Raw genomic sequence first — 26,022 nt, forward strand, 5'->3', positions numbered from 1 at the left:
AATACAGTTATGGTACTGTAGATCTCAATTACAGTAATTTACTGGCAACACTGTAAAAACCCTTTGAAATGTCTAACAGTGCAAAGAAGTGTAACAGTTAGCTGCTGTTTTTTTAGATACAATTAAAAGCCCTGAGTTTCAGTCCTTACCTAATGGTCAGATGATTTGTCAAATCACAAAAATATAAACTCCCAGCAAGCAATAGCCGTCATTTCAACGTCTCGGTTAACTATAGACCAGATGTAGTCCGGTTATGTGTAACCCACTTCTAGCCCAAAGAACCTAGAATTTTGTTTAAAGTCGTTTTTGGCTAAATAACTTGTGAGATATATGATATTACATCATGTAAGCAAAATGAACAGTGTTTATAAGGTATTTGGTTTAATTTCTTTGACATGTTCAATAGCCTGAGCGTATACGCTATTTTGCTCGTCGTCAGAGCAGCTATTTGTAGCCCACACATAGTCCAAACTGAGGCACTATAGGTTTTGTCCAGGCAGCTGATTACCAGGAAGTGCATGGTTCATATCCCTTCATGTTCGCCGTCTCAACATCTACACAAATACAAGTGTTTCTTGACATGGTCTATATGTAGCCACGTTTTAGCACTAAATTGGACGGGCTACGTGTAGTCTGCTTTTAGCCCTTGGGCGAAATGTTTCCCGTCATGTTAGCATTATCAATAATATCTAAACAATAAGTGTTATTTCGTGACATCTGTAGCCACGATTTATCCCTGAATTGGACAGGCTGTGTATGGGCTAAACGAAGGCAATCTGTGGTCTAATTTGAACGACTTGGCTATAGCCCAATATTGAACCAGCTAGTCTAAAATTGTTTACATGTACAGCGTGTGGGATGCATGACATCATAACAACCAAGTAATTTTGGCCAAGTTTTAATTTGCATTATTTGTACTGTCACACATTACATTTCCCGATTAGAATTTTTTACTTTGTTAAATAAACATGCAATTACATATCCCAACCTGTAGGTGGCAATTTGCCCTAGTACTGAGACATGGCCACTGCCAACGCGAGACTTGGAAGTTGGTAGAGAATTCGGCCAGATCTCGCGATAAACAATACCGCCGACGCCATTTTTTTAATAACCAACACGTGAGCAGAAGCCACAGGTGTAGAAGCTAATCAACGCGATCAACAGACGGGCAAAAGGAATACGTTCAATTTTCTTGTAAGTAACTGTGTTATCTCTTTGTCATGTTTCCATTCTACATTTCATATTTTGTAGGGACCGTGAAATTTTAGCAGATAGCAGGGCTAGAGTATGCCATTTAGTGGTTATCTCAAAGCAAGGGATTTGGTTTAAAAGCACTTTGTGTTATGTTGGTTGGAAATCGCTTCATATCCCGATGGCAATCACCAAGATACGTAGTCTAAATTATTTTATATCTACTGTGGAAGTCAATTCAGTATGAATACCTCAGAACTGGAGTGATGTGATCCACGTTCTTTGATTTAAATGCACTAAAAGTTTTATTGATAATTATCCAGTGAACAAAGCACAGCAATAAATATGCATAACAAATATATATATGTATATACACACATGCATTCATTCATGCATGAATACATACATGCTCATATTGTCATGCTAAGTTTTTGTTATGGAAGTATTTGAGTGTTGTGGTACTTTTTTTTTAATATTTGAAAGTAACACTGCCTTTGTTGCATTTAGTGTTTCAAAGAAAGGTGCTAACGCTTCTTGTTGAAATAAAAGAAGAATTAAAAAGAGTTGGCCAAAGGGTGGAAACAGACACTGGTGTCCAACTGTCTGCATTGGCAACTATGGAGGATTTCCAATGCTTGGAAAGGCAGCTGGAGAGTATGGAGACCCGGGCAGCAATGGTAAAACAACAACAACATGCCCTCACTAAAGCTTTCACCTTTCATAAAGTCCAAAAATAATTTAATCTGTAATATTGAATGTGTGACAGTGCAATGGCTTGTTGCATACAGAGATAGATCTAATAGAATAGACCTTTTTGTTACGAAGTACCATAACAGAGTTTGAAACTTCAAAAATAATTGCATATTACAGTGTTAAAAAAATTCAAATTTAAATTGTCAATATAAAATTAGCGATTACAAAAAGTATCTGTGTGTATTAGAATAGTGCTGTTGATGTACAGTTGAGGTTTAAATGTTTACTTGACTACTTTTTAGTTACTACCACAGAGTTAAATTTTGGCAGACAGTATTGAGGCAGACACCGATTGTGAGGGGACCTACAGGGGGAAAAACTATTTCTCAGTGTGGGCCAGCAATCAGCTTGAATAAAGAGTTTTATAGGGTTAATGATGGAAAACTTGCAGCTCAATGGTCATTAACATTTAAGGTCGGTGCACACTTGTACACTGAAGCATATATTTCTATTCTATCTTTTTTTGTTTTAGGGTTTTGCAAAACAGCCTCATGTCCAATTTTAATATGAAGGTGGGTGGTACGCTGCAGAAGGCAGCTTTTGAGAAGACCACTCTGTTCTCGGTCATTGCAGGTATGTGCTTGTGTTTGCATGTCTGTCGTTTGGCTTAAAGGTGATGTATACTATCATTTTAATGATTTAATGTATTTTCTTTATGACATCAGTCTGTGTTGATATAAACATTTTCCAAATCAGTATATATGTCAGCGCTATATTACCGAGCCCTATTATCAAATCCGTTACAATAAATGTATAAACTAAAACACGATGATGTCCAAAAAGCCTTTTATCATGCTTATTTTTTTTTTCTTTGCAGATGCCGTGATGACCAACTTCCCAACAGCAACTGAATTTGACTTGAGGAATGCCATTTTAAGCAAGCACCAGGGAGAGTTGGGGGGGGGGGGTGGGTATAGAAAAAAATAATGAATCAGTTTACTATTGTTAGATTTTCTTGTTATTTGTATTATTATTGGTTGTCCTTTATTTAAAAAAATTCTAAAGAAGTTCAAATCTTAATTCATTTGATTTTGTTGTAACAAATATATTATTTCTTAAATTTTCCATTTTGTCTTTTTTACAATTGTTGGTTTTATTAATAAAAGCTTTATATTTAATTTGTTTGTATTAATTGCTATTTATGAGAAGAACATGTTAAATTTAGTTAACAAAAAATATTTTGGGTATTGTGTGGTTATCTATTATGTAGGCATTCATAATCTGTCTATTTGATGATTATGGTTAGACGTATAAAATTTTCCCTGACAGCCAAAATTCAGCTTTGTTGTAACTTAGAGACCCAAATTCACCGTCTATTAGACGTCTACGTGTATTCGTTTAACAGCGGTCTATTTGATGACTAGGCTATTCTTCGGTAATGATTAGACGTCTATTAACTTTTCACTGACAGCCCAAATTTAGCCTTGTTTTAGCTTAGAGACCCAAATTCACCGTCTTTTAGACGTCTACGTGTATTCGTTTAATAGCGGTCTATTTGATGACTAGGCTATTCTTCGGTAATGATTAGACGTCTATTAACTTTTCACTGACAGCCCAAATTTAGCCTTGTTTTAGCCTAGACGTCTGGGCTATGTTTAGACGGCTAATAGACGTCTTTTAAACCAAAAATTGCTTGCTGGGCTTAGTCTCAAATCTGTACGATCATTTCTTTTTAAATAAATAATCCGCAAAACTAATGTTTTAATGAGTGAGGTAAAACGAAATGACCTTTAGTTTTTAAATGACGGGAGTGTACGGCAGAACGGAGAATGCATGTGCTCGAGCACACGCACGCACACACAGTAACAGACAACCTCACTAAAGAAGTACACATGGATTCATGACAAATGGATAAATGGTTTTATTATTCATCTGGGACTGTATTGATGAAAATAGGGAATAGCTTTGAAATGGCTTTGATTTTATTTATCCGACCATTTTCAATTTGTAGCAATAAACAATGAGGTGTCACGGAAATCGCAAATCCAGTACTGTGGACTTAATCTCTAGGAGATATAATAAAGCAACACGGAGTTAGCTTTCACTGTTATGCTGATGATACGCAACTTTATATTTCCTCGAAGCCTCATGAAACACAGCAATTCCATCGAATAGTGAAATGCATAGTCGATATAAAAAAAGTAACAATTTCTTATTACTGAACTCAGACAAAACGGAAGTGTTACTTATTGGTCCGAAAACCGCCATATGTAACAACCAAGAATACTGCTTTACTATTGATGGATGTTCCATCAAACCATTTTCAGCAAAGAATCTTAGCGTTTTATTCGATAGTACTGTGTCATTTGAGAACCATGTCGCCAACACCTGTAAAATTGCGTTTTTCCATCTTAAATGTATATCTAAACTATGTCATATGCTGTCACCATCTTATTACAAAAAAATCCAACTGGTCCAAAATTAACAAAAGTAGTCTGAATGTCGTCTCACAGTTACTGACTACAGACACAGACTTAAGCTGTGGTCAAATTGCAGTTGGAGTACGCAAATATTTGTCGTCTGCAGCTGCGAATATGGTCGGGAAGAAGGATATAAGGAAACTAGTGCAAGAATGGAGGAGGGTCACGCTGACAACTGTTAATTACTATTTTTTTATTATTGTTAGGTTAGGTTTAGTGTTGGGGTAGGTGTAGGCATTAGCTAATGTAATTTTTGTAACACGCGCGATTCACTGCAAATTACAAATTAATAATTGTCATAATTATGAATAATACTAATTATTTTTATATCAAAGTCAAAGAAGGTCTCTTCGTTATTTCTATATTTACACCATTTAGACTGATCATTAACACCTAATTAAAAGGTGTCACGCTTTTGGTCCAGGCAGAAGAACACACTCGGAGTATAAGTGAAAAAACAGATTTAATCCACAAACACAAAACAAGCAAAACTCCACAAAAACATAAATCCTCAAAAGGTAATCCACTCAGGAATCGTGTATCGAGAGCGGCACAATAATAATATCCGGAGAAACAGGTTAGGACTAACAACATCAATACTTGACAGAGAACTAAGGCAAAAGGCAGGGTATATATGGAGTCCGGTAACGAGGTGCAGGTGCCCTTGATCAATAATCAGGGGAGTGCAAGCGGGATAGACCATGAGGGAGTGACGATGCAGGGGGCGTGGTTGTTGAGGGGGAATCCGGCATTGTTAACGTTCTAACGTTCTAGAAATGTAACCATTTAAATATTAACGGTCGTTTTACTGCATGATATAGCCTATTACGTTAGCGGTTTATTTATTTTCTCTCTTTACTTTATATCATGTGAAACATCCCACTTAACTTGTGGTAAGAGAAGAATATAATGTTATTCATCTCTTGTCATGATTCTGCGTCGTCGGGTCATATTTTCTTGTGGCAGGGTCATGACAGACCCTGAACGCAAAGGTGAACTTTCCATACCCATATTACGTAAGTCTTCAGTGACACGTGATTTTTTTCATGCTTAATATTTTTTAATGGTGAGAATTTTTTCGATTGACATAAAAAGTATTTGTTATACTATGTGAGTAATATCACAAAATATTACTGTATTTTGAAACAATTAAATGCAGGCATGAATGATGATCACTTAAAATGGTAATGTATCCAAACATTTGACCAGTATTGTATATACTAGGTTATAGTTTGTTTTAGCAAGCATGCTGATTGAGGAGTAATTATTCATCTAAGCTATGTCTAATTATTTGCATGAATTGTAAAATATTCATTACCACTAAAATATGTTCACCACAAAAAATCTTTGTTAGCTTGCATGCCTGTCAGATTATGACCAAACACAATTTTTATATTTACGTTTTATTTTAATACAGTTTAAATACAATTAAAAAAAATTAAATAATTCCCATAAATTCCTATTGAATTTCAACCTTGGAATATTTCCAAAATTCCCCAGATGAAGGGGAATTTTACGCCCCTTTGCCACCCTAGTTCTACTCCATGCTGGGACTTTTCAAATCACGGCACGAGAACAGTCCACTCAGCACCGCATTAAGTCAAACACACCCGCTGATTTAACCCTTACTTATTCTGTATGACAGCGTGCTCCGTGAACACAGTGTAAATAAATAACTAAATATGTTTTTCTTAAATACTCTGCATAATCATCAAATGTGAAAGTTTGGAAATACAGCCATTAAGCTCTCGCACAATCGTTTCTCTTTATATCCTTGCTATCACCCAGCTAACGTACCTGCACTTGGCCATACTCGCTGCCACGACGTACCAAATAACATTCAAACGTTGTAACTTTTCGTTCACACTTATTGCTCAATTCAATTTTTTTTGCTCATTTCAGTTTTTTGTTCGGCTGTTCACAATGTTTTAAAATGTGGCCAATATCAGATTCCAATGTGATCTTGTGATGGTTATAACCGAAACAACAATAACGCGTAACTGCAGTTATCATATTTGATGCTATCTATTCCATGCAGTTGGAACATCTCCTCTTCATGCTCTTATAGTGTGGTGGTGAGACATGGCTGATTAAATATTTAGATTAAATTTTTATTTAAAGGAGATGTGCAACAGTGTTTTATGCATTCTGACTTCTTTACAATCTTAAACGTCTTCTCATACTTGACATGTTCAACTTGTCAATAAAGGAGTCCGACGTATGAAGTAGTATTTCTGTGCTCCATACACTTCCTCGTATAGGTTTCGAAAAGTTTTTATTAACTTGAAAATCCGTATTGTGAAATTTTTCTTGGTCCCTTATTGGACAATCCTCCCGGAAAAGCACGCCCACGCGTCAACCTGCTAGAGTGGAATGAAAGAGCACAGCTGTACATATAGCTGTATCTGTCTTTTTTTAAATGTGATCAAATTCAAGACACTATGGATATTTGAAGGGTGCTATGCTATTCTGTTAGAACTCAAGATAAACGTAAGATATGCAGAAACTGTCTGAGTTACGGCCACTTTAAGGTTTGAGTTGGATTTTACAAGAAGGTGCATGAAACAATTATCACTCAATACAAGCGCAAATAACTCTGCAGATTTCAGACATAGAACGTTGCCAAGACGTCATCAGAACGTGGTCACAATGTAACTGTGACTGGCGAGATCAGCAGTTTGCAGGCCAGGAATGAGTAAAAAGGCTCCCGAAGGGAGCTGAACCTACAGCAAATCACAGAATATATTGAGTGTGTCAGAATAAACACGCAACACATAGCATAGACGTGAACATTCTGGCAAATGAGAATAAAGTGTGTCGTCATCAAGGCTTTTTGCATCGCATGAATAGGGATCTGGTCTCGTTTTGCTCTTGCAGCAATTTTTTGAAGTTTAAAAGCCAGATATTTTCGAAAACTTAATTTAGATATTGTCTTTGACAAACAAATGCTTAAACATATTATAACCTCCTATTTAAAGTTTACAGTTTATCCCAAATGTATCCTTCTGAGGAGTTATATTTTGTAAATGCTGTAACTAATTTCCAGAAAACACAGGGCATATTTTCTTTCAAAACATATTTTTCTTTCATTCCTGGACAAAGTTAAATAATTGTTTTAACATGTGGTTTATATAAAATTAACTATGGAAACTATGTGAAAATTCACCCTGTTTATAGTATTTAAGAATTATTTGGGACAATATTCAAAAGTGTCATGAGCGTGGGGTGAGACACGGAAAGAGGACCCAGGTGCAGACAGCGGGTAAGGGGTTAACATATATTTAATAAATATATACAAAACAAAACCCACGAGGGGTAACAGAACAAAACATGGGACTATAATAACATGACAGGACTGAGACTAACTACACTTAAACAATACTAAAATAAACTTTATATATAATATTTTTTATTGAGGTTTCCAAACATCAAAAATAAAAATAACAGACAAAAAGACCCTTCAAAAAAAAAATCTGTGCAATGTGTAAAATGAATCAAAAGTACTATAAAAAGGAAGACGTACATAAAGCCAACTGCTATTACAGAGTATAATCACAATAATTACAGAAAGTGATTATTACAGATCAGGAAAACATAAATAAGTAATTTAATCCTTCTGGTTTGACAAAAAAAGTAAAAACTGGTTCCCACATCTTATCAATTTTGCAGGATTCCCGGTTAAAGAGTATCTGATTCTTTCAAGATGTAATGTAGAAGTGAGTCCAGTTAGCCAGTCAGAAAAAAAGGGGTCTGGTATTTTTCTTCCACAAAAGCAAGATAACTTTCTTAGCTACAATCACACCATATTGAACGGGTAACCGTACCTTTGGCCTAAGAGCCTGCAATGAGTCTGACCAACCAAGAATTGCTATGAATGGGTCAGGAAGTAAAGCACAATTGTAGACTTTGGCAAAAAAACAGAAAGATTTCGATCCAAAAACTCAGAATTTGTGCGCAGAACCAAAAAAGATGCGCCAAGGTACCCTCAGCAGCTTTACACTTATCACATATAGGAGAGACGGAAAAATAGAAATTACTAAGCTTTGTTTTAGAGTAGTGAAGTCTATGTAATACCTTGTACTGAATAAGTTGGTGTGTTGAATTTATCGAACAAGAATAAATAGTCAAGTCAGCTTTATTTATATAGCGCTTTTTACAATTTTCATTGACCTAGATGAAATAGATGAAATAGATGAAAGACATCAGTCCCAAACCGTCTCAGAAACCTGAATCCCCAAATCTTCTTCCCAAGCCTTTTTCAAATAAAGAGAAGAAAAGTTTGTATCATCTTTAAACGCATTAACAAAAAGGGATATTATGCCCTTAGCATCAGGAGAGTTAGAAAATAAATCAAATATTTTACATTCTAATGGCAAAATTTCAAAGTGTGTAATATTTGTACGAACAAAGTTCCTGACTTGAAGATATCTGAAAAAGTGAAAAGAGGGAAGGTCTAATCTTTCCCTGAGCTGAGAAAAGGAAGGAAATGCATTATTAATATATAAATCTTTCATAATGAGAATACCTTTACCTTGCCATTCCCTAAAAACATTATCTGAAAGGGAGGGTTTGAACTCATGATTATAACATATAGGAGAAACCAGAGAAGTATTTGGTAGCTTAATTACCTTTCTGATCTGATACCATATTTTGATAGAGTTGTTAAGGATTAAATTTGTTTTAGGGACTTCTTTACTAGACAAAGATGCCGAAAAAAGCAGAGCAGAAAGAGATGAGTGGATGGCATTTTGTTCTATCGCTAGCCAAGAGGGGGTTTCCACTTGAACAATGTCTGGAAAATAATCCCGCCAATACATTAATGTCCTGCAGTTCACTGCCCAGTAATAATGGCGAAAGTTGGGCAAACCCCCCAAGCATTTTGGTTTATACACATGGCTTTTGGATATACAAGCGACTTTATAGCCCCAGACGAAAGGCATAATTATTGAGTCAAGAGTACTGAAGAAAGATTTGGGTAAAAAAAGGGCAAATTTAGAAAGAGATATAAAAATCTAGGAAGGATCACCATTTTAATTGCATTAATGCTGCCGATCATTGAAATAGGAAGTGATCTCCATCTTTCTATGTCCTTCTTTAGGTTGTCTAATAAAGTAAGAAAATTAAATTGAACTAAATTCTTTGGATTCTTAGGGACCACCACACCGAGATATTTTATCTTGTCTAAAGTGATTTTAAATGGCAGACTCTTCATAAAAACTGGATCTATATTATCGCTGACGGGCATAAATTAACTTTTTTGCCAATTAAAAGAATAACCAGAGAAGCTACTAAATGAGTTTAATAAATCTAACAGAGGGGGGACAGAGCGCTCAGGGTCTGAAGGGTACAGAAGAACATCGTCAGCATAAAGAGAAATGATATGATTAATCTGACCTATATTTAAGGGCGGAATCTGTGGATGAAGTCTAATGGCTATTGCCAAAGGTTCTATGGCAATGGCAAATAACAGGGGTGAAAGTGGACACCCCTGTCGAGTACCCCTTTGCAACTCAAATTCCGGTGATCTATCGAGATTAGTTAATACTGATGCGCAGGGATGATAATACAACATGCTGACCCAGGAAGAAAACCTATCGCCTAAATTAAATTCTTTAATAGTGGTTAAGATGTAATTTCATTCAATTTGGTAATTCAAGCGATAATTGCGAATTTAGAGTGGGAATTTAGCTTAGAATAGATAATATTTAGGAAACGTCTAACATTAAAAAAGGAAAATCTTTTTGGGATAAAGCCAACTTGGTCAGGATGAATAATAGTTGAAATACATTTGTTTAATCTTGTTGCCAAAATTTTTGTGAACACTTTTAAATCCGAATTGAGAAGAGAAATTGGACGAAAAGAAGACACATCAGTCTCATCTTTTCCTTTTTTAAGAAGTAAAGAAATATTGGCGGAGTATAGAGAAGAGGGAAATTCCTGCTTAATGAAAGAGTGATTGAACATCCGTAACATAAGGGGTACAATTTTATCTGAATATTTATTAAAAAATTCGAAACTGAAGCCATCAGGGCCAGGAGCCTTCCCATTAGGAAAGGCATTAATTGCGTCCATTAACTCTTGAATTGTAATATCAGCATTCAAGATTTCCTGGTCTGCTTCACTTAATTTTGGGAGGGAAAGTGAACGAAGAAAGTCAGAAATAACCTCAGATGATACAGACGTCTTAGATTCGTAAAAGTCTGCAAAAAATTCCATAAAACGTTTATTGATATCCTTTGGATTAGTCAATATTTTACCATCCTTGTCAGCTATACTATGAATTGATCTACTGGCATAAGAACCCCTCAGCTGACGAGCTAATAATTTATCTGGTTTATCCCCAAACTCAAAATGTTTTTGCTTAATTTTTAATAACATCTTATTCACCTGGTCTGACATGATCTTATTATATTTATATTTAAGTGACCTAATGCCATTTATAACACAAGAGTCAGTGGTATCCCTATATAATTTTTCCAACTGGGCAAGATGAGCATCTATCTCTACCAAGCGTTTTTGTCTGTGTTTCTTTACTGCTGACTCATAAGAAATAATGTGTCCCCTCATCACAACTTTAAAAGTTTCCCATAACACCGAATCAGAAACATCTCCTTTATCGTTGATCTCTATAAACTCTGTCAAAGAATCCAAAATATGCTGCAAGGAGGATCCAAATTTTCATCAGCAAGGAGGCAAGTATTAAATCTCCAATTATAACTTGGCTTTGCCCAGCCGAAATCTAAAGATACCGTAACAGCGGAATGATCAGAGATCAGTATATTATGGTACTTGGATGAAGAGACGTTCGATAATAATTTAGTCTATTAAAATTTTTTTTTTCTTGAATACGACTTGTGAACATGGGAAAAGAATGAGTACTCCTTATCGGCCGGATGTTGAAGCCTCCAGATATCAACAATATCCAGTGACTCGGAAAGATGTTTAATGACTGAGGTAGAATTGAGAGAAGGATCTGAACGGACAGGAAATTTGTCCAGAACAGGGTCCAACATACAGTTAAAACCAACTATAAAGTGAGTATCAGTTTGAGAAGGTAGAAGATTAAATACTTTATGAAAGAAAGCAGTATCGTCATAATTAGGGGCATAGAGATTTAAAAAAGTAAAATGTTGAGAAGCAATTATGCCAGTGACAAGAACATAGCGGCCGTTAGGGTCTGTTAACGTAGATATGTTTAAACGAAACTGAGTTACGAAATAATATTGAAACCCCTCTGGCTCTGCACGAAAAAGTGGATTGAAATACCTGGGAAATCCAGTTACACTTCAAGCGATTCTGTTCACCATTTTTAATGTGCGTCTCTTGTAAAAAAATTACGTCAGCCGAAATGGAACGTAAATATGAAAACACTTTAGCTCGCTTCACCTGACTGTTCAAGCCGCGCACATTCCAGCTGGCTAAAGTATTGACACTTCCCTGTGATGAAATCATACTAGATGCCATTTTACAGCAAACAATATTAATTCAACTGAAAAAAATGATTAGCACAGGTAAAATGAAGGGTGAACATAGACAAACAACCATAAACAAAGAGTACAACCCCCCACCCCGTCCCAGCTGCTTCCCCAAACCAAGCAGTTTAACAAACCCATATTTACTGTAGAGCCGAAAGGCAACACAAAGAGTAGCACCGTTGCAAAAAAGAAAACGAAAAAGAGTGGCTAGTAACTGAGGTTAAACTACACCTCAAATCCCATTAAACATTACAACAATAACAGAAAAAAATTGGACATCAGAGAAATAAACACTTAAAAAGTACTGTCACACTTTGTGCTCTTACCTGAATAAAGAAGAAATAAAATAATTAAAAAATTAACAAGCAATACAAGACCGCGAGCCTTGCCAGTCTACTGACTAGTTATACAACATGGTTATGAAGACTGCACCGCCCTGACCTCACCAGTGATAGAGTCAGCAAAGGCTTAAGCCTTTTCAGCAGAGTCAAACACATGTTTGGATGAGTTGTGAGTCACGATAAAATCGGGCAGGGAATATCAACCCATGTCGAACATTTAAACAATATTTTCAATAAGTATACATACAGTAGTATGCACAAAGCATACTACTGTATTTTCGTTCCATTAAACATTAATCAATGCATTAAAAAATTTTTAATTAACACATTATATTCGTACCCTGATATGAGTAAATGGAGAAAATGTTCAAAACTCTACCCTCTACCAGAATCAGCCTAACATAAGAAAAATAAGGACAACTGAAACATGTGGGCTGCAACACAAGAGGATAGAATGACGATTGCTAACATACAGCTAAACAAAACACGAGGTTAGTTAAGTTAGCGGTTTCTTAAACTCACAAAAACAGCAAAGTTCTCGACACATCTCGATTAAATGTACGTGCACTGATGGGTTTACGATGTTCTATGCATTTCAAGTTTATATTTACTGTTGTTTTACTGTCAAATATAATGATACGAGTATGTTTATGCTGTGCTGGATCTTGAAAACTAGTTTGCAGGAGTGTGAAACAAGAGCTGTGAGGAATGCAGGAGCTGAGTTTAAGATAACGAGTGTGTGTGTGTGCGAAAGAATGCTCCTGTCATTAATCACATTCTGCTTGCAAGACAGGCTGTTTTCAAATCACGTTTTGCAGAAAACCAACAGTTTGCTGGGAAATGGAGTCAGATTAACGTGTCCCGCGGTGATTGGTTTCAGAGGAGAGTACGCCCGCCCCAGGGCAGGGGAGGAGCCTGAAGAGAGAAACGACGTCACATATGTTTTAAATGTCTGTTACACACGAGGCTGGGGGTTGTTTTTCTTACTCATGTATATGAGAAGCAACCCAAGCTGGAAAGAAGCTTTTACATCTGATAATATATTTTACTTAAACTTTTTGGGAAAAACTGTCTCTTCGACTTTCTTCAAATTTTGAACATGCAGGACTGAAGTGAAAAGTCCGTCAAATGGTGACCGCGACGTGATTTTTAGGAAAAAGAGAAGTTTTGGCGCTACATTCCGGCAGACCCTGCGGGGGAGGGGAAAGATATCGAGATGGATTCAGGTTCAACACAAAAGCCGGCTAAAAAATAAGAAAGGTAAGCAGAAACCTGTTAATCCGAATTCTGCTATTGGATATACTAAATTTCTGTGTTGAATTTGATGAACATCTCGATGAATAAAGAGTAAAATTGAAATAGTGAAGTGAGGAAAATCAGATTTAAAAGATTCTTTTATGGGTTAAAGTCCCGTGGTTTTAAGAGAAAAAAACATAAATTTAATACAGATTAAAGTTCTGTTTTAAGGGTTAAAGTCCCAGTGGTTTTAAGAGAAAAAAAACATAAATTTAATACAGATTAAAGTTCTGTTTTAAGGGTTAGCGTCCCAGTGGTTTTAAGAGAAGAAAACATACATTTAATAGAGGTTAAAGTCCTGTGGAAAAAACATAAATTTGTTGTTTTGGTGTCAATGTGATTCGATTTAATTGAATAGGCTGTGTGTATGTGTATAATTTAAGTTGGGGTAGGGAGACAATCGTAAAGAAACTAGTAGGGAAATTCTATTGAAAGTATATATATATATAAGTAAATAAATATAATAGAATGGCAGAGTTTCAAAACGAGTGTGATGAATATGAGTGTCCATCCGTATTAGCGCAGTGGCAGAATATCGCTGAGATGATGATAGCGCAGGCTGAGCCAAAAGAGAGAAAAAAAAGACAGAAAGAAGCTGAGGAATGTTGGGTAGCGTTGTGTGATGATTATGCATGGGCTAAAGAGGCCGAAAAACTTAAAGTGCCCCTGGCCCCGAAAGTAAGAAATATAGAGAAAAGGGCTCATTGTAGGTTAGTCAGACATAAAAGTGATGAAAAAACAGTTAAATGGTATAATACGTGCAGACATAAGAATAAAGAGTGTGAGTTGGAAAAACAGTTAAGAAAATGGACTCGCATTGCCCTCGTGGCAACATATCACCCATTAGACATGATAGAAAGGAAGTGAAGGCGACAGAGGCTGAGGTTAGACAGGAAGTGAAGGACGGAAACAGTGAGCCTAAGTCATCAGCACCGCCCCCTGAACAGTACCGCCCATTGTATCACACCCTCACTCAGCCCCCACCATACACTTCACCAAAAACGACTCACAGCAAACAACAGGTTATGGTGGAAGTAAAAGAAGGAACCCTAGAATGCAATGTGAAAGAATTAGAAGAGCTTAGACAAGAGGTAAAATACCTGGGTAGGGTAGTAACAGAACAGGTACGTGCCGCACGAGAGCAGGTGAATGAGTCAATGAGCATCATAGCAGAACACATGGAGCTTTCAGAGGGAAATGGTGGTAGTAGTAATGGAGAAGGAAGCGAAGATGAAGAGGGCAGTTTATGAGCATCTAGCCCTGAACACACAACAGGTCAGGCCCATAGCACAATGCACACAGTATGTATTAAGGGAACGATGGTAATGGATGAGGAGCCAATAGCGAAACGTACTAGGGGAAGGGAAAGAGAGCAGGATTTGTCTAACGTTTCAATTGATCATCACCCCCCTAACGAGCCACAGCAGAGGGAGCAGGCCGTGAGTCACCATACTGATCAGTTATATCCACGCGTACAAGCCCCATTGTTAGTAAAGAGCACCAGGGTGCAGTACCAGCCCTGGTCACACAGTGACATGACCGCTATTTCTAGTAAACTTCCTCCAATTACATCAGGGGGCTCTAAGTGGTTGAGTAAATTAACGGCCTTGAGTCATGGTACCGCTCTGGCTTTGGGTGACATAAGGTGTCTGTTGGGTCAGATTTTGACAGCCTCTCAGATGGGGAGTTTTGAACTCGAAGCCCAAACCCTTAAAGCGCCAAATGACACACCTTTTTCGAGAGTAAGCACAATGGTGGGCAGGGCACTCGGTCGATTGTACCCATTGCCACCCACCGTATACCAAAACATCAAGTTTCGCATAAAACCAGGTGAGACAGGTGCAGCATATTATTTCAGGTGTGCGGCTGAGTGGGAACAGATGGTGGAAGAAAATAGTTTAAACAACCCAATTACACGATACATATTCAGAGCTGCAGTCATGGCAGGTGCCCCTAATGGTGTTAAACAAATAGTGGAACATAACCCTGACATTCCAATTGCTAGTAACGAAGTATGGGAAAGGCATTTAGTCCACCACACAGATAGGGCTGTAGAGAAAGCAGGAAAAGATGAAGAACAATTAGAAAAGATAAAAATAGAGTTGCTAAAATTACAGTTAGAAAAAGCAAAGAATGAGGGAGGGACAAAAAAAAGAGTAAGCAGATGCCACAACAATACCATCAGCTACCCCCTTACCAATATGACGGCCCACTCTATGAAGAAGGTCATTTTGAGGGACCCTGGGAAGCACCCAAAAGGTATACACAAGCCCATGCAGCAGGGGGAGGGAAAATAGACAAAGGGGCAATTGGAGGGGTAATAATAGAGGGAGTGGGTCTTATGGAGGGAGGCAGCAGGGCGGGGGAAATTGTTTTGTGTGTGGTGAGACAGGCCACTGGATGAGAGAGTGTCCACAGATTCTAGGTCAGTATAACGGACCACCTGCGGGGGGATGGGGTCCTCGAGGAGGTGGTGCCACAAACCCCATACAACCCCCACCACCCTCCAACCTCCAGGCGCCTATGTACCCAACATGGGGCCCGGGGGGGTGGCGCGGGGGATTGTTGAAGGGGCCCACAGAGAACTGACATGGGGGGAAGGGCTGAACCTCTCATGACATTAGTGGTAAACAATAAACCACTAAAAGCTCCGGTGGACACCGGAGCCACCTATTCCACTGTCACAGGCGGCATAAAACAATCTGATTTGAGTTACAAAAGGGTGGGTGTCGTCGTGTTCTCTGGGGGGGTAGAAAACTGGCCTGTGACAAAACCATTTAAAGTAGAAGTGGCAAATCAATGCTTATCACACTCATTCCTTTTCTCCAGCAATGCTCCCATTCCTCTTTTGGGGAGAGATTTATTAATAAAATTAGGGGCTAGCATTCTGTGCTCAGCAGAAGGGGTTATAGTTACATTTCCAGATGGTACAACCACTAACTGTTCCCTATCAGGTAATACGACAGACAGCCAGTGGATGCTGACCAGCAGTTGAAATGGTATGAGATGGCAGACACAGCAGCACCGCACATATCAGGGCTGTTTCAGGGCTGAAGACGGAAGTTTGAAAGCGGCTTATGCAGTGGTAGAGCAGGTAGGACATGCGATGATTACAAGGGATGCAGCAAGGTTAGATGGGAAGCAGTCAGCACAGAGGGCAGAAATGGTAGCAGTGATCAAAGCCCTGCGACATGCTGGTGGACACCGTGTAAACATCTATACTGACTCTGCTTATGTTACAGCTGTACATGTAGAAATGCCGTTGTGGAAACGTTGTGGCTTTATCACTTCGTCAGTTCGACCAATAACACATGCATGTGAAGCCAGAGACCTTTTAGAGGCTCTGATGATCCCCTCAGAAGTGGCAGTGATTAAATGCACTGGTCACTCTAAGGTGGTGTGGTGGAATTTTTCTAGTCTAGCTTCTTGATGTGTCTGTCTGTATGTTTATGAAGTGTTTATCTATGTTTTCTTTAAAAATGTTATCATGTTTTTCTCTAAACACGTCATACCACTCTGCCTTTGCCCTCGAGCAGAGGCCAAGATGTTCTGTTTGGAATAACGGACATCACTTCTCGTAAACCAGCTCGGGATTCTGGCTAGGGGGCAAAGGGAGGGGGTGTCACGTTTTAACATATAAACTCTGGGTGCAGGAGGAAAGAGGGCCTTTTCTCTGCACCAGCTCATTGCTTATGATGCAGATTAAACGACAATAAAATACTTTGCAAAGTACCTGATGTCTCTGTGTGTTGCGTTTGTCAAAATTGACTCACCTTGATTAAGGAATAAGAAAATTCCACAACAGTGGATAGCCCTTTGAGCCGAGGCAATGACGCAGCAGACTTGGCGGCAAAAGCTGCTGCTGGTTATGTGTTCTCGCAGATGATGTGCACATCAGAAAGAACATCTAACGATCTATTGCCGAGATTCACAAGGGAATACCTTTGTAAAGAGCATCAGCGCTGTACCCCTGAAAAAGTCTCTGTGTGGGCACAACATGGAGCCGTTCGTGCCTCTGACGGACTGTGGCAAGCTCCGGACGGATGTCCGGCGCTCCCAGCGAGTCTGTGTTATTCCATCATGGTAGAGGTTCATGGAGTGAGCCATGTAGGGGACAAACAGATGATGAGAGCGCTTAAATATTGGTGGCATCCTTTTTTAAAAGCTATGGTCTCAGCACATGTGAGCACGTGTGAAGTTTGGTGCTGTCTGGCATCCTGCCAGCCAAGGTAAGGTCGAACGAATGAATCTCACACTAAAACTCAAATTGGCTAAAATCTGTGCACAGACAAAACTAAATTGGTTGTCAGCCTTGCCATTGGCCTTAATGTCAGTAAGATCATCTGTTAACCGAATCACAGGATTCACCCCTTTTGAATTGCTTACAGGTCGCCAGTTTCCAGGGCCACGGAATGCACTGTCGGATACCATTGTGACACCATTATCTCACACTGTCTATTTTGATAAACTGACTGCTCTCATTAAGACTTTTTCATGCCAGGTCAATCCATCTCCAGCAGCAGACCCCCCTCCAACGACGCTACAGTGGGTGAGGCTGAGTACGTTCAGGAGAAAGTGGAATGAGCCAAGGTGGTCGAAACCCTATAGGGTGACAGCGAGGACATCACACTGTGTTCAATTACAGGGCAAGGGTGACACTTGGTTTCATTAAACCTCATGTGTAGCCTGTCCCCCCCCCTCGAGAGATCTTGAGGAGACACGGGTGGACCTGAGGAGTCAGATCCAAGAGAGGGAAAGTGTGGGTGGAGAACCAGAGGCTGAAGAAGCCACAGGTGAAATCACAACACCACCAGTACAACAACAATTGCAAATCGTCCATTGGCCCACTGTGTAAGTGCCGATAGTGCATACGGTGCAGGTATAGCAAAACAGTTCAAACAAAGATATGGTACTGAAAAGGTGATTGCACAGAACAGGCAACCAGGTGAATGTGCTGTGACCAAAGAGAAGGACAGTAGAATCATTTTCCACATAATAACTAAAGAATGTTATAACGAGAGGCCAACCTATGACAATTTCACCAAAAGTATAAGATGCATGAGAGATTGGTGTGTGTAAAATAAAGTAAAGGGTATTTCAACACCCCGGCTGGGGTGTGGTCTGGACAAATTGGATTTTGAGAAAGTGCAAAGGATTTTGAGTGAAATATTCACGGATGTGGAAATACGTATTACCATTTATTCTTTATAATCAATATACATTGTTGTTATTGTGATTTTTCATATTTTAAATATTAACACATTTTTCATATTTATTATTTTTCATATTTTTCATATTTTTATATTCACATTCTTTATATTTTTTCATATTTTTATATTCATTATTATTATTATTATTATGTGATTTTCATATTGTCATATTCATTAACGTATAACCATTTATTCCTTACAATTAAGTAAATTTTGTGTGATTTTAACCATATATTTTTCCTTAATCGCATATTCTCATTAAGGATACTGTGTGTTTAACCATTTTAATTTTCAAGAGTGTGTTTATTGTTCCTTTAAAGTACTAGAAAGGGCAACGAGATGAAGCTCTGGGAAAACTGTAAACTGTTGGGGATCCTATTAATAATTTCAAGAGTTATGGTAGGAATAATTTTTAGCTTAACTGAGGGTCAGGAAAGCAACAACACCATATCGAAACCGAGACACAAAAGAGCCATAGCCGATACGAGGTCACCATGTGAACAACTCGTAATTAACTATGTTTGGGGTAAGACCACATCATTTACTTTTGACCTATGCGCTGTCATTAATTGCGGGGGGGAAAATAGCTCATGGAGGGGGTACGACGAATATGTATCTATGGACGGGAATATGGACAGTGTTTGTAAGGCGTACCAGTCTAGGCAAACCCATAGGGGTGAATGGTGTCTGGCATGGAATTAGGTAATAGCATATACCGGTGGTTGGACCCCGGAAGAACCCAGCCTTTGGACCCGTACCTCGGCAAAATTTGATTTCAAAATGCAAAGAGATTACAGTGCAAGCCAAAATCCACTCACCCTTTCAATGTCCACCAGAACGGGATCAGCCAATTATACAGGGGAATCTTTCCTTATAATGGGGGTGCACATGCAAGGAACAGATAGAAAAGCAGTAATAAAATTTGTTGTGGACAGTTCACCTGAGGAGGAAAGAAATGAGACAGTAGCTGAGCCATTATTGGTAGAACAAAAGAATGGAGTAGTAGAAATAGATTACACCATGTTAAAACCAGAAGATATGATAGAAAGAGCCACAGGATATGGGGAAAATAATTTGTGGCTGGAGTGGATAATTACCACAGCCAGAGAACAGAGGTTAGATGATTGTGTAGGATGTGCTAATGCAAGACCCCATTTATATATTGAACCAGCCCTGTTGTACCAAAACGATACGTGGGGTTATGAGTGTATGTTGGCACTGACAAGGATGGCCAGTCCAAAAAATTGTACCACACTAGCAGCAATATTCCCACCAATAACCAACCTTTCACGGGCAGATCCATTTACACCAAAGAAAGCAAATTATACTTGTTATGATATTAAACGTCAATCACCAACCAGCAACCTGGGGGAGATAAACAAGGAGTGGTGTGATCAGATAATAGTAGATAATGGGACTAGAATAGGTACGTGGGCTAGGGCAGGTTTGTATTATTATTGTGGAGATCGAAGATTGTTTACTTGGATACCTGAGAAGGCAAAGGGAGTGTGTGCTTTGGTAAGACTGGGAGCCCCAATAACTCTGATAGGTGACAGAGCAGTCAGAACGGAAACCATGAATTCAGCAACATTGACTAGAAGACGTAGGAGACACATCATTAAAAAGAGAGCAATAGGTTCATGTGTAGATTTGTCATTGAATAGTCCCACGTATATTGATGCGATAGGAATCCCAAGAGGAGTGCCAGATGAATATAAACTAGCAAACCAAGTGGCAGCAGGTTTTGAGAATATACCAATAATAGCTGCTCTTTTTCCAGTCACCCCAAACAAGAATGTAGATAGGATTAATTACGTGCATTATAATGTGATGAGATTAGCAAATATGACAAGGGATGCCGTAGATGGTTTAGCGGAGCAACTAGCACCAACTTCCCTGATGGCCATCCAGAACCATATGGCTCTAGACATGCTGTTGGCAGAGAAGGGAGGAGTATGTGTTGTGTTTGGTGATCTTTGTTGTACTTACATTCCTAATAATACGGCCCCAGACGGATCAGTGACTAGGGCATTGAAAGGATTGAAAACTTTGTCTATCGAAATGAAGGAACATTCAGGAGTAAATAATCCTATTGGAGATTGGCTAGACAAAACATTGGGAAAATGGAAAGCAATAGTAATGTCTATTGTGATGTCCATAGGGGTATTTGTAGCAATTTTGATTACGTGTGGTTGTTGTTGCATTCCTTGCCTTAGATCGCTGTGTAATCGTCTAGTAATAGCAGCCTTTGAGAAACCGGAAAGCCCCCAACCATTTAATATGCCATTGTTATCTAGCTATAATAACGACACGGAGGACCAAGAATTGTGACCTCTTTCGAGGTCAAGAGAGTGATTGATGGGTTTACGATGTTGTATGCATTTCAAGTTTATATTTACTGTTGTTTTACTGTCAAATATAATGATATGAGTATGTTTATGCTGTGATGGTTTTTTAATCTTGAAAACGTCTCGGTTACGTATGTAACCTCCGTTCCCTGATGGAGGGAACGAGACGTTGTATCGACACAATGGGGTTTGACTTGAGAACCTATCATCTCTGACTGACTTGAACAGGCCAATGAAAATTGGCGAATGAAATTTGCATGCCGGTCCCCGCCCCGGATCTCCGGGTATAAAAGGGAGCCGGCGTGCTCCATTATTCGCCTTTTGTGCTGAGGAGCCTGAGGATCGTGCCCCGACTGCTGCAGGGCAGCGTTCCCTTTCTGTCAGTCTCTCGGCGTTGTGTCGACAAAATGGGGTTCCCTGGAAAACGCCACAGCGCTGTGCCACGTCACAATCTCCCGCGAAGCGACGCTGACTGGCCTGGGCGTGTCAGACGTGAGCGCTAGCGTGAATTGTAACCTTCCAGTGGAAGGGAAGGTGTCCAGAGCTTTCTTAAAAAGATGGGAGCCCCTTCCACCGGCCGTCACGGACGGAGGCCTAGTTCTCTTAACAGCGAGAAGCCGCCCGGCACCGTAAGGGCCACTGGGAAGCACCATTCCCCCCTGAGGGAACGCAATATGGAGACCACTTTCTACCGCAGGGAGGAGCTTAGTGGAGATCCACACGGTCTCGCCGGATAGGGGAGAGCACGTGGGAGACATGCGGACACGAGAGGGTGTCGCTAGCAGGTGAAAGTACACCTGGGAGAGGTCATGGGCCATCGTGTGAGAGCCATTCATGAGAAGACATCAAACGGAACCGCCCTGTGGGGGGGTTACTACGTGTGGAGCACTAGGCCTTGTTAGAGCCACTGCTAGAGCTCAAAAACAGGCCAAGGGAGGCAGGGCTGCTCCGCCTGGCCCGCCCCCGAGAAGTGCTTAGTGATGGAGGGAATGCCTACTCTTCGCCCAAGTGGGGGAAGAGGAGAGGCTAGATAGCGCCATGTCCCACCTGGGGAGGGGGCGCTATCGCAGGCGTACACCCACCGGCTGCCGGTCTTACCTGGCGGTGTCCTGTAAGACTCTGGCTGATACCGGTTCCACGCGGAGGCTGTAGAACCTCGCGAAGGTATTGCGGTACAACCCGCAGCTCTACATACATCTGCCAGAGAGGCGCCCTGAACCAGTGCCCACGAGGAGGCCACACCCCTGGTGGAGTGTGCCCTCACTGCAAGCGGGCACGGGAGGTCTTGTGATCGGTACGCAGTAGTGACGGCGTCCACGATCCAGTGCGCCAACCTCTGTTTGGAGACAGCCCTCCCCTTGTGCTGACCTCCAAAGCAGACAAAGAGCTGCTCAGAGCTCCTGAAGCTCTGCATGCGATCCAAGTAGAGGCGCAGCGCGCATACTGGATGAAACACGGAAGGGGTTGGGTCTTCCTCCCCAGACGGGAGCGCCTGCAGGTTCACCACCTGGTCCCGAAAGGGAGTGGTGGGAACTTTGGGCACATAGCCAGGCCAGGGTCTCAGGATAACGTGAGATTGACCGGGTCCAAACTCTAGGCAATCCGTGTCCACGGAGAATGCTTGTAGGTCCCCTACCCTCTTGATGGAAGCGAGCGCCACTAGGAGAGCCATCTTCATCGAGAGATGAGAAAGAGCAGCGTCTCCGAGGATCACTCAGGATCTCCTCGTCCCGTCCAGGAGCCAGACATGGAGGTTCCAGAGGTCAGGTCTCGGATGCCATAGCGCGCCCTTCCCCTGCGAAAGAAGGTCCTTTGTCAGGGGAATCGGCTAGGGGGGAATTTGTCATCAGAAGCATCAGCTCCGAGAACCAAGTCCGGTTGGGCCATTAAGGCGCAACTAGTAGCACTTGATGCTCCTCTTCCCTGACCTTGCACAAGACATGTGCAATGAGGCTCACTGGGGGGGAAGGCGTACTTCCGCTTGTCCCGCGGCCAGCTGTGCGCCAAGGCATCCGTGCCTCGCCAGGGGGGCCTCGGTCAGGGAGTACCAAAGCGGGCAATGGGTGGTGTCCAGGGAGGCGAACAGGTCCACCTGTGCCTGCCCAAACTGCACACAACTGAGCTGAACTGCACGGGGGTGGAGCTGCCACTCTCCGCGGTGCGTCCACTGACGAGAGAGCGCGTCGGCTGTCTGGTTCAGGTCGCCCGGGATGTGAGTGGCTAACCGCGAAGTCTCCACCTTCTCCGGGAGGCCGCCTGTGCAGGGGGCGCTGGAGCCGGAGTCTGAGTCGTAGAGGGGCGTGGCTGCTGGGCAGCAGGTCGCGGCAAGGCAGGATGTGCTTGATCGCCTCCGTCTGCTTCTTCACATTCGAAAACTGCTGGGAGAAGTCCTCGACTGTGTCACCAAACAGCCCACCCTGCGCGATGGGAGCGTAGAGAAAGTGAACCTTCTCAGCGTCCCGCATCTGCGCAAGGTTCAACCAAAGGTGTCTCTCCTGGACCACTAGTGTGGACATCGTCCGACCCAGGGCCGCGTCACCTTCGTCGCCCGGAGAGCGAGGTCTGTGGCAGTGCGGAGTTCCTGCATAAGTCCTGGGTCGGTCCTTCCCTCGTGCAACCCTTTCAATTGACCCGCAGCGTTGTAAACCTTCGACACCAGCGATGCCGAAAACTTACACACCTTGGAAGGGAGCCTTGGTCGATCCTTCCAGGTGGCAGCTGTCTGCGGGCACAAGTGTACCGCGACTGCACGTTCCACCTGGAGAATCTTGACATAGCCCTTAGCTCCCCTGTAATCGAGGGAGGTCAGGGCAACCGAGCTAGTCTGACGTGCACGCGCCGAGAAGGGGGCGTTCCAGGTCCGACTGAGCTCATCATGCACTTCCGGAAAAAATGGCACCGGGGCCATCGCGGCCGGCGCCGAGAAACCACGTATCCAGCCGCGAGCGCTGGGAAGAGGTGGTGCGGTGCACTGCAGCCCAATACTCGTGGCGGCCCGGGAAAGCATGGTTGACATCTCGACGTCCACTTCCTCCTGAGCTCGACCCTCCGGGGCAGGGAGCTCCAAGGAATCATCGGGGTCGAATGCCAAGAGGTTGCCCTCCGATGCTGCAAGCGACATCTCATCGTCGTCACGCCCCGTGTCCGAGTGCGTGACTCAGGAGCAAGGCGGCGTACCACCTTTTCCGGGACGGTCAGACGAGCGAGGCGGGGCGTGAACGGTCCGCGAGCCAGGGGCTGACGGATTGAGGCTCACGGTGATCTCCCTATCACCCTCGTTGCTCGCCGAGGCGGACGGCAGGGCTGATGCCACTGCTTCCGCGGGACGGGAAGCATTCAAGGTGGTGGCTGATTCCCGAAAGAACACAGCCACCCGTGACCGCAACGTCTGTATCATCATCCGCCCGCAGTGCGGGCATGACGAATCCACAAACGTTGCCTCAGCGTGCCGGAGTCCCAGACACCTGAGGCAGACATTGTGTCCATCCCCCTCCTCGATGAGTGCGTTGCACCCACGAGCACGGCGGGACATGCCACGCTGAAGAAATTTGCTCTTTTAGAGAGAAGCTTTGGAAGTTGCCGAGACGCCCTGGGGAAGTCACAGGAGAAGGGACAGTCCGCTGCACCACGTCGTAAGACCAGCAACAGTTAGACAGTAGTAGAACCACGAAGTCGTCTGCATCAGGATGCGAAGGCTCCGAAGAACAAAAGGTGAATGAATGCAGCACGCCGGCTCCCTTTTATACTCGGATATCCGGGGCGGGGACCGGCATGCAAATTTAATTCGCCAATTTTCATTGGCCTGTTCAAGTCAGTCAGAGATGATAGGTTCTCAAGTCAAACCCCATTCTGTCGACACAACGTCGAGAGACAGACAGAAAGGGAACTAGTTTGCAGGAGTGTGAAACAAGAACTGTGAGGAATGCTCAAATGTTTTGCAGAAAACTAACAGTTTGCTGGGAAATGGAGTCAGATTAACGTGTCCCGCGGTGATTGGTTTCAGAGGAGAGTACGCCCGCCCCAGGGCAGGGGAGGAGCTTGAAGAGAGAAACGACGTCACATATGTTTTAAATGTCTGTTACACACGACGCTTGGGGTTCTTTTTCTTACTCATGTATATGAGAAGCAACCCCAGCTGGAAAGAAGCTTTTACATCTGATAATAAATTTTAGTCTCTCTTCGACTTTCTTCAAATTTTGAACATGCAGGACTGAAGTGAAAAGTCTGTCAGAACTCATCATACAATACACATACAAGTTACCATGTGCACTGAAACTTTTTTTAAATTTTTTAACAGGTATATCTCAAGTCTATATTGCGCTGATATAAACACGTACCTCTCTCAGTCAAGTAGAATGCAGACTGAGAAAAGAACGCGGAACCATCATTCTAGAGGGCGAACTTACACTAACTCTTCCAATATCTATAAGATACCATGAAATGACTGGACAATACAATATTTTGGTGAAATAAACAGGGGTAATTTTTGGGGGTTAAACAGCTGCGTAAAAATGATTACATCAGTAAGGCAATGTGGCCAACCACCTCTGCGTATTCTAACATCTGTGTTTTTGTCCGTTTACACAGAAATGCAACCCGGGAGTTTTCAAACTAAAACGGGGTCTGCAGGGTTTCCAAAAGTCTAGTGTAAACGCCAGGCGTAACTGTAGCAAGAGTTATGTGTTTTTAAAGAAAAACACACTAGTATAAACACTGGGTACAAACTAAATTTGATCTGATTCATCTACCAATCGAAGGAATGTCTGCTAAAATCAGGCTGAAAAGAGTATTATACAAATGGAGTACCAGTTGTAACAATTTAAACAATTTAAACAAAATCTGCATTTGAATATCACATACAACTTTTTTTTCTGATTCCCTGTGGATTAATTACACTTTAAATGGTTAAATGTAATTTCTGAATAAATTGGCAATTACTTGCATGTTTAGTCAGCGTCTGTGAACGGCCAGGGGCTCTCAAAAACACT

At 41.5% G+C, this 26,022-nt stretch overlaps 1 protein-coding gene and 1 long non-coding RNA gene across 3 annotated transcripts in view; one reads left to right on the forward strand and one right to left on the reverse strand.

The window, feature by feature from the left end:
• The window catches only part of kif1aa (kinesin family member 1Aa), a gene marked incomplete at its 3' end in the record, with an annotated part of 149,219 nt that overhangs the window by 116,585 nt on the left and 6,612 nt on the right, over positions 1–26,022 (reverse strand). The gene's annotated exons all lie outside the window — the stretch shown is intronic.
• LOC306896510 lies at positions 497–2,845 on the forward strand. 2 transcript variants are annotated; one of them, XR_013786931.1, is made up of 4 exons: positions 497–1,194; positions 1,699–1,868; positions 2,417–2,517; positions 2,762–2,845. It is a non-coding gene; the product is annotated as an uncharacterized lncRNA (long non-coding RNA). The 2 variants fall into 2 exon arrangements; XR_013786932.1 differs by having other exon boundaries at positions 499–1,194; positions 2,417–2,832.

This window comes from Barbatula barbatula (assembly GCF_947034865.1).
Source record: "Barbatula barbatula genome assembly, chromosome: 7".
NCBI classification, from domain to species: Eukaryota; Metazoa; Chordata; class Actinopteri; order Cypriniformes; family Nemacheilidae; genus Barbatula; species Barbatula barbatula.